Source organism: Giraffa tippelskirchi, chromosome 6 (genome assembly GCF_054371585.1).
Source record: "Giraffa tippelskirchi isolate mGirTip1 chromosome 6, T2T-mGirTip1v1.2.pri, whole genome shotgun sequence".
NCBI lineage: Eukaryota > Metazoa > Chordata > Mammalia > Artiodactyla > Giraffidae > Giraffa > Giraffa tippelskirchi.
In genome coordinates, this window is record NC_137280.1 from 64,243,034 (window position 1) to 64,255,558 (window position 12,525).

Genomic DNA, 12,525 nt, shown 5'->3' on the forward strand with positions numbered 1-12,525 from the left:
TCCCAATGTCTCCTTTACCAAGTTCTACATAAGCTGTAACCACCTTGGCTCTAGGTTGTCGCCAGAGCTTCCCTGATAGCTCAATTGATAAAGAATCTGCCTGCAACACGGGAGACCTAGGTTCGATGCCTGGGTTGGGAAGATCCCCTGGAGAAGGGAAAGGCTACCCACTCCAGTATTCTGGCCTAGAGAATTCCATGGACTGTATTGTCCATGGGGTCACAAAGAGTCAGACACGACTGAGAGAGTTTCATTCTTCACTTGACTGGAAATTTCAATTTAGATGTTGATAATGACCCTTTAAAGCACATGGTTCTAAAGGGAAAATGCTATTTTAGAGAAATAAGCCTGTTATCAAAATCCATTCTGCTCCAAACCATCCAAACACACTGGCCTTAAAATGGGAAAAAACATTTAAGAGATGAATCAAGAGAAGAAATGAACTTCCAATAAGTAGAGAAAAGGCAGGTCTAATGTGTAACTTACCCCCTATAAACTGGTATCCTTATCTACCTCTTTCTATCACTCTGCATTTTGTGATGTCTATCACCACAGCACCAATGCCATTAGCCAGGAGATATTAAGATTGGTAGAAAGCCATGAAATAAATAGGGCTTTAGAGAACCTAATGAAATGTACTTTCCATATACAATGGGCCCCTGGAGGGAAGAATAGCCAGTTTACAGATGATTTATGTGCTCCCTGAAGTTAGGTAGAGGCCAGATTTTTCAGTGCTGGGTAAACTCACTTAATTCTATATTTATTAGGCATAGGTGAATAATTTCTGACCATTTTAATGCTGGCCCTAGCACAGAGCAGGGGAAATAGAAGTGAGTGCTAGGCTAAACATTGTAATTCAGCAACTGTGATACTTTGGGTGAACCATTGAACTGAACTGCCCCTGTGTATTAATATAATCACACATAAAGCCTGCCCCACTGATCTATGGAGTTTCAGTTCAGTTCAGTTTAGTCACTCAGTTTTATCTGACTCTTTGCAGCCCCATGGACTGCAGCACACCAGGCTTCCCTGTACATCACCAACTTCTGGAGTTTACTCAAACTCACGTCCATTGAGTCGGTGATGCCATCCAACCATCTCATCCTCTGTCACCCCCTTCTTCTCCTGCCTTCAATCTTTCCCAGCATTAGGGTCTTTTCCAATGAGTGGGCTCTTCACATCAGGTGGCCAAAGTATTGGAGTTTCAGCTTCAGCATCAGTCCTTCCAGTGAATATTCAGGACTGATTTCCTTTAGGATGGACTGGTTGGATCTTCTTGCAGTCCAAGGGACTCTCAAGAGTCTTCTCCAACACCACAGTTCAAAAGCATCAATTCTTCAGTGCTCAGCTTTCTTTATAGTCTATGGAGTTTTGTGTGTGTGTCAAATGGTTTCTCATATGAAAAACTGAACAGATAGCAAAAAAGTTTAGACCAATTAAAACGGACAATCATGTACACTGAAATTCTAGGATCTCAAAATTTTGGGGTGCATTCCCTTCGTCTTTGGAAAGAAAAAAAAAAACAGCTGATGATATCTAAGGAGCAAGGAATAAGATTGCTCTGACCTACTCCCTTCCAAAGCAAGACCACTATATGCGAGACAGCAAAAGAGACACAGATGTAAAGAACAGATTTTTGGACTCTGTGGGAGAAGGCGAGGGTGGGATGATTTGAGAGAATAGCATTGAAACATGTATATTACCATGTGTGAAATAGATTGCCAGTCCAGGTTCAAAGTATGAGACAGGGCGCTCAGGGTCAGGGCGCTCAGGGTCAGGGCACTGGGACCACCCTTAGGGATGGAACGGGGCGGGGGGAGTTGGAGGGGGGTTCAGGATGGGGGACACATGTACACCCATGGCTGATTCATGTGAATGTGTGGCAAAAACCACTACAATATTGTAAAGTAATTAGCCTCCAATTAAAATAAATTAACTAATTTACAAAAAAAAAAAAAAAACACATTCCCACTCAGACTGACCAACATGTTATCTTTTAAATAATTTTTTTTTTGAGGTGGACACTTTTTAAAGTCTTCATTGAATTTTCTACAATATTGCTGTTTTATGTTTGGCTTTTCAGCCCCAAGGCAGGTAGGATCTTGGCTCCCTCATCAAGAATAGAACCTGCATGCACTAGAAGAAGTCTTAAACACTGGACCACCAGGGAAGTCCCTGGACTTACTAACATGTTTAATTCCAATGAGGTCATATCCTTATCTTATAAAATGGGGAATGGAGAAATGGAGGGAGGATGCAGTGTTATAGATGTTTGTATGCATTCCTAGTAAGTCCAACTGTACAGGTTTCTCTTTAGAATAAAATCCACTATACAGTACAGTAAAGTCCAAAACAGAGAAGGAAAAAATCTACACAGAAATACTCATTGCAGAATGATTTATAATGAAAAAAAGGAAAGAGGGGAATAAGCCATATGTGGAATAATCGATGAATTGTGAATACCCATTGTGTGCCAGCCACTGTCCTGGGCATTTTATGCATATATTCTCATATATTCTCACACTTACCCTATGAGACACTTGATGGAGGAGGAAACTGAGGCTCTGAGACAGTAACTCTCAAGTAACATGTCTGAGGATGCTTGCGTAAACTAGGTCTATGTGAATTCTTGCCCTTATTCTCCAGAGTGTAGACTCTGGAGAGGGATCATAGGTGAGACTACCTGTGGTTAGGTGATGTGCTAGGTATCTTCTCTGTGCCCTTTCACCTCCATTCAACCTCCTTCTCTACCTGTTCTCAGCCAGAAGGCTGACCTGTGGGGGCTTCATCAGTGGACTCTCTCCATCCTGCTGGCTACCAGGTGGCAAGAGATCAGAAGGAGGAGACAGTGAAGTCAGGGTATTGGGTTAAGTGCTGGCCACATCCCTCACACCAAGGTGACAGTTCCTGTCGAGTGATGCTCTCTCTTCATGTCCTGAAACCATATTTCACTTGTTGAGGCCATGGGACACCACAGTGCCACTGTGATAGCTCAGGATTCTGCACAGATAAACCGCAGCATCGCGGTTACTTGTACAGACCCCAGTGATACAGGTGACAAGAAAATCCGAATAGAAGATGGACAGAGATCAGAGTAGAGCCAAAGTTGAGTGAGGACCTAGGACAGCACCAGGGATCTCCCATGTGGTTCTTGTTCACCTAAGTCAGTACCACACAGATTTACTGATTCTGTACACTCTGGTCAAGAAGATCCCCTGGTAGGAAATGGCAACCTTTTCCAATATTCTTGCCTGGAAAATTCCATAGACAGAGGAGCATGGCAAGCTACCGTCCTTGGGTGGCAAAGAGTCGGACACAGCTGAGTGACTGAGCACACACACACATACACACTCTGGTCCAAATGGGGTGTTGTGATGGAGACAGAGATGTCATAAACAAGCAGAGCAGGACTGTGACAGGTACCACATCGTGGTAAGAACAAAGTCCCAAGAGTGGATGGGAAAAAGAGTATTTAACTCTGCCTTAAAGCGAAGACTTCAAGGAGGAAATGACATTTGAAGGATGAGTAGAATTTTGCGGGCAGAAAGAGTGAAAAGACATCTAACTAGTAGGTAGGAACAAGGGTCAATTGCCCCCTAGATTCTCATATCTAAGTAGATTCAGACTACCCTTGTCCAGTTTCCTCTCAAGGGGACATTTAAGTCTCCAGACCTCGGGTTAAGTATGACAGCCTTGTTCTCATCCCTTGGCCCAGGACTAGAGGAGGCTAGTTTCTCTGCACATAAGTGCTAAGTCACTTCAGTCATGTCCGACTCTTTGTGATCCTATGGACTGTAGCCCACCAGACTCCTCTGTCAATGGGATTTTCCAGCAAGAGTATGGGAAGGGGTTGCCATTTCTTCCTCCAGGGGATCTTCCCAACCCAGGAATAAAATCCATGTCTCTATGTCTCCTGCATTGGCAGGTGGGTTCTTTACCACTAGTGCCACCTAGGAAGCCCAGTTTCTCTGCACAGCGAGACTTATTTTCCTGGCAGTCTTAAAGACAAGCTTCTGTCATATAACCTGTCTTGAGACCAGAATTCTAGAATTCTGCATTAACACATAAAACCACTCAACATATACATGCTTCATTAATGTTCAGATAAATAAATTCCACCCAAGGTAAGTGACACTGTCCCCTCTTAAACACAACTCCAGAGGGAATCAAGACTACGAAACCAGCTCAATCTTCCAACACGTTGAAGTTTATGCCTCTTCTTCTCTACAGAGTGGTGTGCAGCTCAGTGTGATCAAAAACAAAGTATTAGTCAAAAACAAGGTGGTCTTGGGCTCCTAAATGTCCAGAAAGCTGACCCTCTCTGGGGGATAAAAATGGTCACTGATGTTTGTGGTTGAGGATTTCTTAAATTGCTGTGATTTTATTCCCACCATCCCTACTCCAGAAGCTTAAGCAAAACAGTAGTTCTGGTGACCTATTTCCCAGAGAGACAGAGCTTTCTTTCCTCTGGAACTCACAGTGATAGAGATGCTGTCTTTGACTATATTTAATCCCTTAATTTTTACCCAGGGAATGGTAGTATTAGTCTAATAAACATGGCAGGTGTCTGGGCCAAGAGCAGGATTAGGGCTTGCATGTAGCCTGGGAGTCCAATAGATGTAGACTCAGTTCCCTGACTCACCAGCTGACCTTGGGCAATCCACTTGGCAAATCCATTCCTCAGTTTCTCCACTTATAAAACGAGGATAATCATAGTTCCCACCAGAGATACTCTTTGTCGGGACCTTTGATGTCAGTTTCCATGGACAAAGAGCTGCTATAATTATCCCGGGTGCAGTAATGAGGAAGGCAAAAAGCCAGACTGATTTTTATAAGATTTCTCAGGTACCTATTTCCGGCCGCTGTTTGTGAGTCATGGTGGACAATGAGTCCAACTTGTCATCTACAGTAACAGACTCCCACTGGTGGGGAGCAGAGTGCAAGCTTATGGATACTTTTTTCAAGCTTCCTAGATTTGAAGAGCTATGATGATTGAATGAGCTCCCCCAATGGCTCAGCAATAAAAAATTCACCTGCAAATGCAGGAGACACAGATACCAACCCTGGGTCGAGAAGATCCCCTGGAGGAGGAAATGACAACCCATTCCAGTATTCTTGCCTAAAAAAATCCCATGGACAGAAGAGTCTGGCGGGCTGTAGTCTGTGGGGTTGCAAAGAGTCGGACACAACTGAGCACACACACACGACGACTGAATGAAGGCAAACATGATCTTCAGAACCTGACATATTTCTTTTCCTTTGCTTATTTTTCTGTGACCTTGAACAAGTTGCTTATATTTTCTGAGCCTGAGTTCTTTAACCTGCTACTCGAGGCTGATGAAAGGATCAGTGAAGTAGTGTATGCACAGTGCCCACCACAAAACCTGAAACATTGTGGATACTGAAATGTTAATTTCTTCTCTTAAAAAAAAAAAAGATAGTTTTCTAGTAGTTTTAGGTTCATAACAAAATAAGAGTAAAAAGTACAGAGGGCTCCCATATATCCCACCCACAGCTTCCCCCACTATCAACTTCCCACGCCAGAGTGGTACATTGTTACAATCTATGAACCTTGATAATGAATGTTGAACAATGATAATGAACACTGACCTGTCATTCTCACCCAAAGCCCATAGTTTACATTAAGGTTCTCTCTTAGTATTGTACTTTCAGTAATTTTGGAAAATGTATTAATATAATGACAAGTATCCATTGTTAGAGTAGCATACAGATTAATATCAGGGCCCTGAAATTCCTCTGTGCTACACTTATTCATCCTTGCCTTCCCCCAACTCCTGGCAACTGATTTTTTTGATAGAATCACTCTGTATGTAGCCTTTTCAGATTGGCTTCTTTCACTTAGCCATACGCATTTAAAGTCCACCCCCATGTCATTTTGTGCCCTGATTAGCTCATTTCTTGAGAATACTGAATAATATTCGATTGGTTAGGGGCACCACAGTCTATTTTTCCATTTAGCTGTAAAAGAACATCTTAGTTGCTTCCAAGCCTCAGCAATAATGAATAAAGCTGCTATAAACATCGGTGTGCAGCTATTTTCAATTTCTTTGTGTAAATACCAAGGAACGAAATCTCTAGACTGCATTGTAAGAGTATGTTGAGCGATATAAGAAACTGCCCAACTGTCTCTCAGTGTGGCTGTACCATCTTGCACTCCCAACAGTGATGAATGAGAGTTCATATTGTTCTACATCCTCACCAGCCTTTGGTATTGTCAGGGTTTTGAATTTCAGTATTCTAATGGGTGTGTGGGCTTCCCTGTTGACTCAGTCAGTAAAGAATTCACCTGCAATGTGGAAGACCTGAGTTCGATCCCTGGGTTGGGAACATTCCCTGCAAGAGTGCATGGCAACTCGCTCCAGTATTCTTGCTGAGGAATCCTCGTGGACAGAGGAGTCTTGCTGGTTACAGTTCATAGGGTCTCAGAGAGATGGACATGACTGAGAGACTAAGCACGATGGGTGTGTACATCCTGTTTTTAGGCATCACAAATATTATGAGATCAACCTGAGAATCTCAAACAGTCTAACAAGAGACAGAGGGTGGCAGTACCCCCAAATATTAATATATCCCCAACCTCTAAATTTTACAGAGCAAATAACAGCTGATATTTATCTCACTTCCTGTCTTGATGGCATTGCAGTTCCTCTTTAGCCAAAGACTCCCTGTCAAGTATCAGCAGATGCACTCAGATCATGCCCAGAGCCAAAAGAAAGTGAGCAAAAGTTTAGAATTACACAGCCACCTGCTTTTCATTTATTTCATCTGAGACATCCTCAGAGTAAGAGTCAGATTCAGATTGGGCAAGGGTAGAAGTATTTCCACTCAGTGAAAGTCACATAAGCCAAGAGATTGAGAAAGGCTTGCTCTTGGGACAGGAAGATGAGGACAAGAATGGCAAAGACTCTAACTTGTCTAGACTGGAACTGGATCATGTCTAGCATCATCTAACTGGATTAGGATCCTCAGTGCTGACCAAAGATAGTTTAGAGGAGAGGTCTGTTCTTTGATCAATACACTTTGCACAGGGACCCCTGCTGAGATCTCATGGAACAAGCTTCCATCTCATTTGCTATGGTACATTGCTTCCATTAGCCTGTGGTGACAGCATTTTAGAACTTATTCAAATAAAATGGAAAACAGAGTTATGTCTATGCAGTTTAACTAAAATAGAGGCCAATTTGGGTGGCCGTTCAGTCCAAATATTTGACACTCCGGTTTTCTTTCTTTGTGTTTTTTGTTTATTTTAGTTTGTGTCTCTCCAAAACAAGGACATTGGAGAGAATAAAATCTTCAGTCCTTATTATTCTATGCAAAAATAATTTTTTCCTAAGGCAAGGTAAAATAACTTGTCTCATTTGACTACCCAGTATTTTGTGTATCATCTTAACCAGAAATTCAGATTAGTATATGACTTAAGGTCAAAAGGGAAGTTTATGACATAATCTAGGACAAGGACATGAGTCAAGCTCTTTGTCCAGGTTATTTGCCAGATTGAGTATTACTGGAAAAAATAAACAGCACATTATAATTGGAAAGGTAGCTGATTTTGACTGAAAATAAAAGAGATGACTGAAATTCATCTTTCCTCAGACCATGAGAGTAATTTGCCAAGCTTTATTAATGGGCATCTTCACATCCTTAGTAACCTTAATTGCTAATTAATTAAGAGATGATTGGATAAACAATAGATTGTACTACATAATGAAGATAGTGAAATTTACTGTCATGGTGCCTAATGAACGTTCTTTATCCTATGCCCTATTAATCTTTCAGTGCCTTGATTTCTGAAGTAAAGAAACCCAAGAGCCATTTTCTGAAAATTAGAGTTAAATCAGATCAGCATTAAAGGACTTCTGGGTCAAACTGTGTTGAGGGCCAGCCCCAGGCAATCATAATTTAATTAGAAGAGGAAAAAAAATCACAGCAAGTGAAACATCCTGCAATAATGACGAGAGCCTTAGTCTTAAAATCATAATGCCTATGTCTCATACATTTACTATTACAGACATTGTTGACAGATACTTTGATTTCTCTGAGCTTCACTTTTCTCCTCGGTAAAATGGAGATGACAAGTTCAGCTGAAAGTGATGGAGACACAAAATAAGAGCTGTCAAAACACGACAGAAGTTTGTATCTCTAACTTATAAAAGATCCAGAGGTAGACAGTCAAGAACTAATGGCAGCTCTGCTCCACAGACATTTCCAAGCCTAGATTCATTCTATCTTGTTTTGCTTCCAGTGCCAAGATTGCCTCATAGTCTAAAAAGACTGCTCCAACACCAGCCTTTATAACCACATTCTAGCCAATGGAAATAAATGCATAATGAAAAGGAACCAAAACATCTACACCAGATGACTACTAAGGGAAGATTTTTAGAAGCCTCCAGACAACACTCCGGCCTAAATCCCATTGACCAGAACTTAGACATGTGGCCACATCTGTCTGCAGGGAAGACTGGAAAATTTAGTGTTGTTCTGAACAGGATGGGAGTTTTTACCAGTGTATGAAAAATAGGGAGTGGAAATTGGAGGATACCTAACTGTCTCTAACCCAAGACATAGCTCAAAGGATTGTTATGAAAGGCCAGTGAAGTAATGGAAGTGACATAGCTAGCAAAGTGTCTGGCTCATATAGTCGATAACTGCTGGCTGAAGCTGACAGACAAAAAGAGAAAGTTCCTGGAAATGTTGAACCCTCTAAAGAGTAATGGAAGTGTGCTCCCTTAGAACCTACACATGCAAGGGGATTCAGATTTCCCAGGGGCACTGATGAGCCAGGGAATGGCCTGTCTGTGAACCAAGCTTCTCTCCAGGGCACCAGGAAGTGTGCACTGTCTTCTTCATCCAATTCCTCCTCATCTCTGATTGTATGGTTTTCTCTTTCCAAAATCTTCTCTTGCTCCTTTTTCACGTTGCCAAAAATGTTAAAGTGTTAATCTCTCAGTCCTGTCCACCTCTTTGTGACCTCATGGACTGTAGCCTGCCAGGCTCCTCTGTCCATGGGATTCTCCAGGCCATAATACTAGAGTGAGTAGCCTTACCTAGGATCATTTCAATATAAGATAAGTGCATAAGAATCTGACGTAAACACTTAATTTGATCTCAAGTTGTTTTAGTAAAAGCAAAGAACTCAGAAAGAGGGAGGTAGTCATTGTACTATGTGCTATACTCATCAGAACACAGCAGGGAATACTGGATTCAGTCCTAGTAATCTCACTTTGGGGGCAAAGGAGAGCAGACAGAATGGGGTGGGGCCAATAAAACAGGTCTGCTCCCTTCTTCAATACACCAGGAAATGTGACTGGACACCTGCTATGGTCCATACATGTATACACAGAGCTGGTTGAGACACTAATGCTTCTTTTAGAAATTGACATTCTAGTGAAGATGCCAATGTGTTGACATACAGTATCACAAAACGTACAGGGTTATATTGAATAGCAGATCTGTGTTTTTGAGGTTTATGGAGTCACAAAATAAAGTATAAAGAGGTGACTCCTGTGTTAGGAGTGCTGTTCTGAATCTCTGTGTTGTTCAGTTGCTAAGCTGTGACTCTTTTGGGACCACATGGACTGCAGCCCACCAGGCTCCTTTGTCTGTGGGATCTCCCAGGCAAAAATAGTGGAGTGGGTTGGGCTGCCATTTCCTTCTCCAGGGGATCTTCCTGACCCAGGAATCAAAGTTATGTTTTAGAAAGATGACCCTCATGGCAGAAGTGGTGAGACCCTTCTGGTAACAGAAATGGAGAAGAGGCATGTATTAAGAAACAGTCAGAAAGTAGAAACATGAGATTGTTTAAATATGAGGATAGGGAGAGAAAGATATCCAGGATAACTCTAACTTAAAATGTGAGAAGAGGATGAGATAGCATAGAAAGTTTAGCTTCAGAAAGAAGACTTCTGGGACCTGTTATTTCTATGTAAAAGGACTTTATCTCATGAAAAAAGTGCTGGGTTTCTTTTGTGTGGCACCAAAGGTTAAATCTAGGACCAGGGCTGGAAATTAAGAAAAAATTTTCTTGCATGACAGGAAGAATTTTCTGAGATTTATTGCTTGTTGTTCAGTCGTCAAGTCATGTCTGACTCTGCAGCTCCATAACTGCAGCACACCAGGCTTCCCTGTTCCTCACCATCTCCCAGAGTTTGCCCAAGTTCATGTCCATTGCATCAGTGATGCCATCCAACCATCTCATCCTCTGTCACCCTCTTCTCCTCTTGCTTTCAATCTTTCCCAGCATCAGGGTCTTTTCCAGAGAGTCAGCTTTTCGCATCAGGTGGCCAAAGTATTGGAGCTTCAGCTTCAGCATCAGTCCTTCCAATAAGTAGCAGGGTTGATTTCCTTTAGGATTGACTGGTTTGATCTCCTTGCTGTCCAAAGGACTCTCCAGAATCTTCTCCAGCCCCACAGTTTGAAGGCATCGATTTATTGCTATCCAAAAACTAACACAAATGTTCTGCAGAAGATGGTGAGTTTATCAAGACAGAAACCAGGAAGACATTGGACAGCTATCCTGGAGGACATATATAGAGGGTGAATGCCCGCCCCTCATCTTGCCTCTTCTGGTAGCATCCCTGCCTGTCTTTGGAGAACCACTCCTTCTCCCTCTCAATATGTGTGATTCAGATAAGGTGCTCCACACTCTTGCTCCAAGGGTGGTCCTGTGGTCCAAGTTTGCACAGTGAAGTGTCTCATAAAAGGCCATGAAGTGAGCACATACTCCTAATCAGGCACATCAGGCCCCTCATCAGATTCTGAAAAGGAATCATAAGGAAGATTCATACTCTTTATGGGGAACAGCTTGTGGTAGTAGACAGAAAATGGATGTGGGGTTACCCTGGGGGCCTCCCAGCCACAACCTATTAACTGTGGTCTGGAAATAAAAGCGACACAGAGAAAAGCCAAGTGGAGATGAGGAAAGAGAGATTGAGACAAAGAGAAAGTGAGATTAAAGATTCAGAGAGCGAGAGAGAGGTTAAGAGAGAGGGAGAGAAAGAAATAGAGGGAGCGGAGAGAGAAAGGAATAGGGAGAGTGAAATCCAAAGACATTTTCTTTTTTAAAAAAAATTTTTGTTTCATTTATTTATTATTTTTGGCTGTGTTGGATCTGATTTCAGTATTGATCACCTGGTGATGTCCACGTGTAGAGTCTTCTCTTGTGTTGTTGGAAGAGGGTGTTTGCTATGACCAGTGTGTTCTCTTGGCAAAATTCTATTAGCCTTTGCCTGCTTCATTCTGTACTCCAAGGCCAAAGTTGCCTGTTACTCCAGGTGTTTCTTGACTTCCTACTTTTGCATTCCAGTCCCCTATAATGAAAAGGACATCTTTTTTGGGTGTTAGTTCTAGAAGGTCTTGTAGATCTTCATAGAACCGTTCAACTTCAGCTTCTTCAACATTACTTGTCGGGGCATAGACTTGGATTACCATGATATTGAATGGTTTGCCTTGGAAACGAACAGAGATCATTCTGTCATTTTTGAGTACTGAATTTCAGACTCTTTTGTTGACTATGATGGCTATTCCATTTCTTCTAAGGGATTCTTGCCCACAGTAATAGATATAATGGTCATCTGAGTTAAATTCACCCATTCCAGTCCATTTTAGTTCTCTGATTCCTAAAATGTTGATGTTCACTCTTGCTATCTCCTGTTTGACCACTTCCAAGTTGCCTTGATTCATGGACCTAACTGAAGAAGGCGATGGCACCCCACTCCAGTACTCTTGCCTAGAAAATCCCATGGACGGAGGAGCCTGGTAGGCTGCAGTCCATGGGGTCGCAAAAACTCGGACACGACTGAGCGACTCGACTTTCACTTTTCACTTTCCTGCACTGGAGAAGGAAATGGCAAACCACTCCAGTGTTCTTGCCTGGAGAATCCCAGGGACATGGGAACCTGGTGGGCTGCCATCTGTCAGGTTGCAGAGTCGGACACGACTGAAGTAACTTAGCAGCAGCAGCATGGACCTAACATTCCAGGTTCCTATGCAAACTACTTTCTTCTTAAATGGAAGAAAGTAGGGAAAACCACTAGACCATTCAGGAATGACCTAAATCAATTCCCTTACGATTATACAGTGGAAGTGAGAAAAAGATTCAAGGAATTAGATCTGATAGACAGAGTGCCTGAAGAACTATGGATGGAGGTTCATGACATTGTGCAGGAGACAGGGATCAAGACCATCCCCAAGAAAAAGAAATGCAAAAAAGCAAAATGGTTGTCAGAGGAGGCCTTACAAATAGCTGAGAAAAGAAGAGAAGCAAAAAGCAAAGGAGAAAAGGAAAGATATACCCATTTAAATGCAGAGTTGCAAAGAACAGCAAGGAGAGATAAGAAAGCCTTCCTCAGTGATCAGTGCAAAGAACTAGAGGAAAACAATAGAATGGGAAAGACTAGAGATCTCTTCAAGAAAGTTAGAGATACCAAGGGAACATTTCATGCAAAGATGGGCAAAATAAAGCACAGAAATGGTGTGGACCTAACAGAAGCAGAAGATACTAAGAAG

The 12,525-nt window shown here is 42.2% G+C and overlaps 1 long non-coding RNA gene across 1 annotated transcript; it reads left to right on the plus strand.

Moving 5' to 3' along the window:
• Positions 1-3,434: 3,434 nt before the first annotated feature.
• LOC145509431 (uncharacterized) lies at positions 3,435-12,271 on the plus strand. The gene is made up of 2 exons (XR_014056081.1): positions 3,435-3,572; positions 7,798-12,271. It is a non-coding gene; the product is annotated as an uncharacterized LOC145509431 (long non-coding RNA).
• The last annotated feature ends 254 nt before the right edge of the window (positions 12,272-12,525 follow it).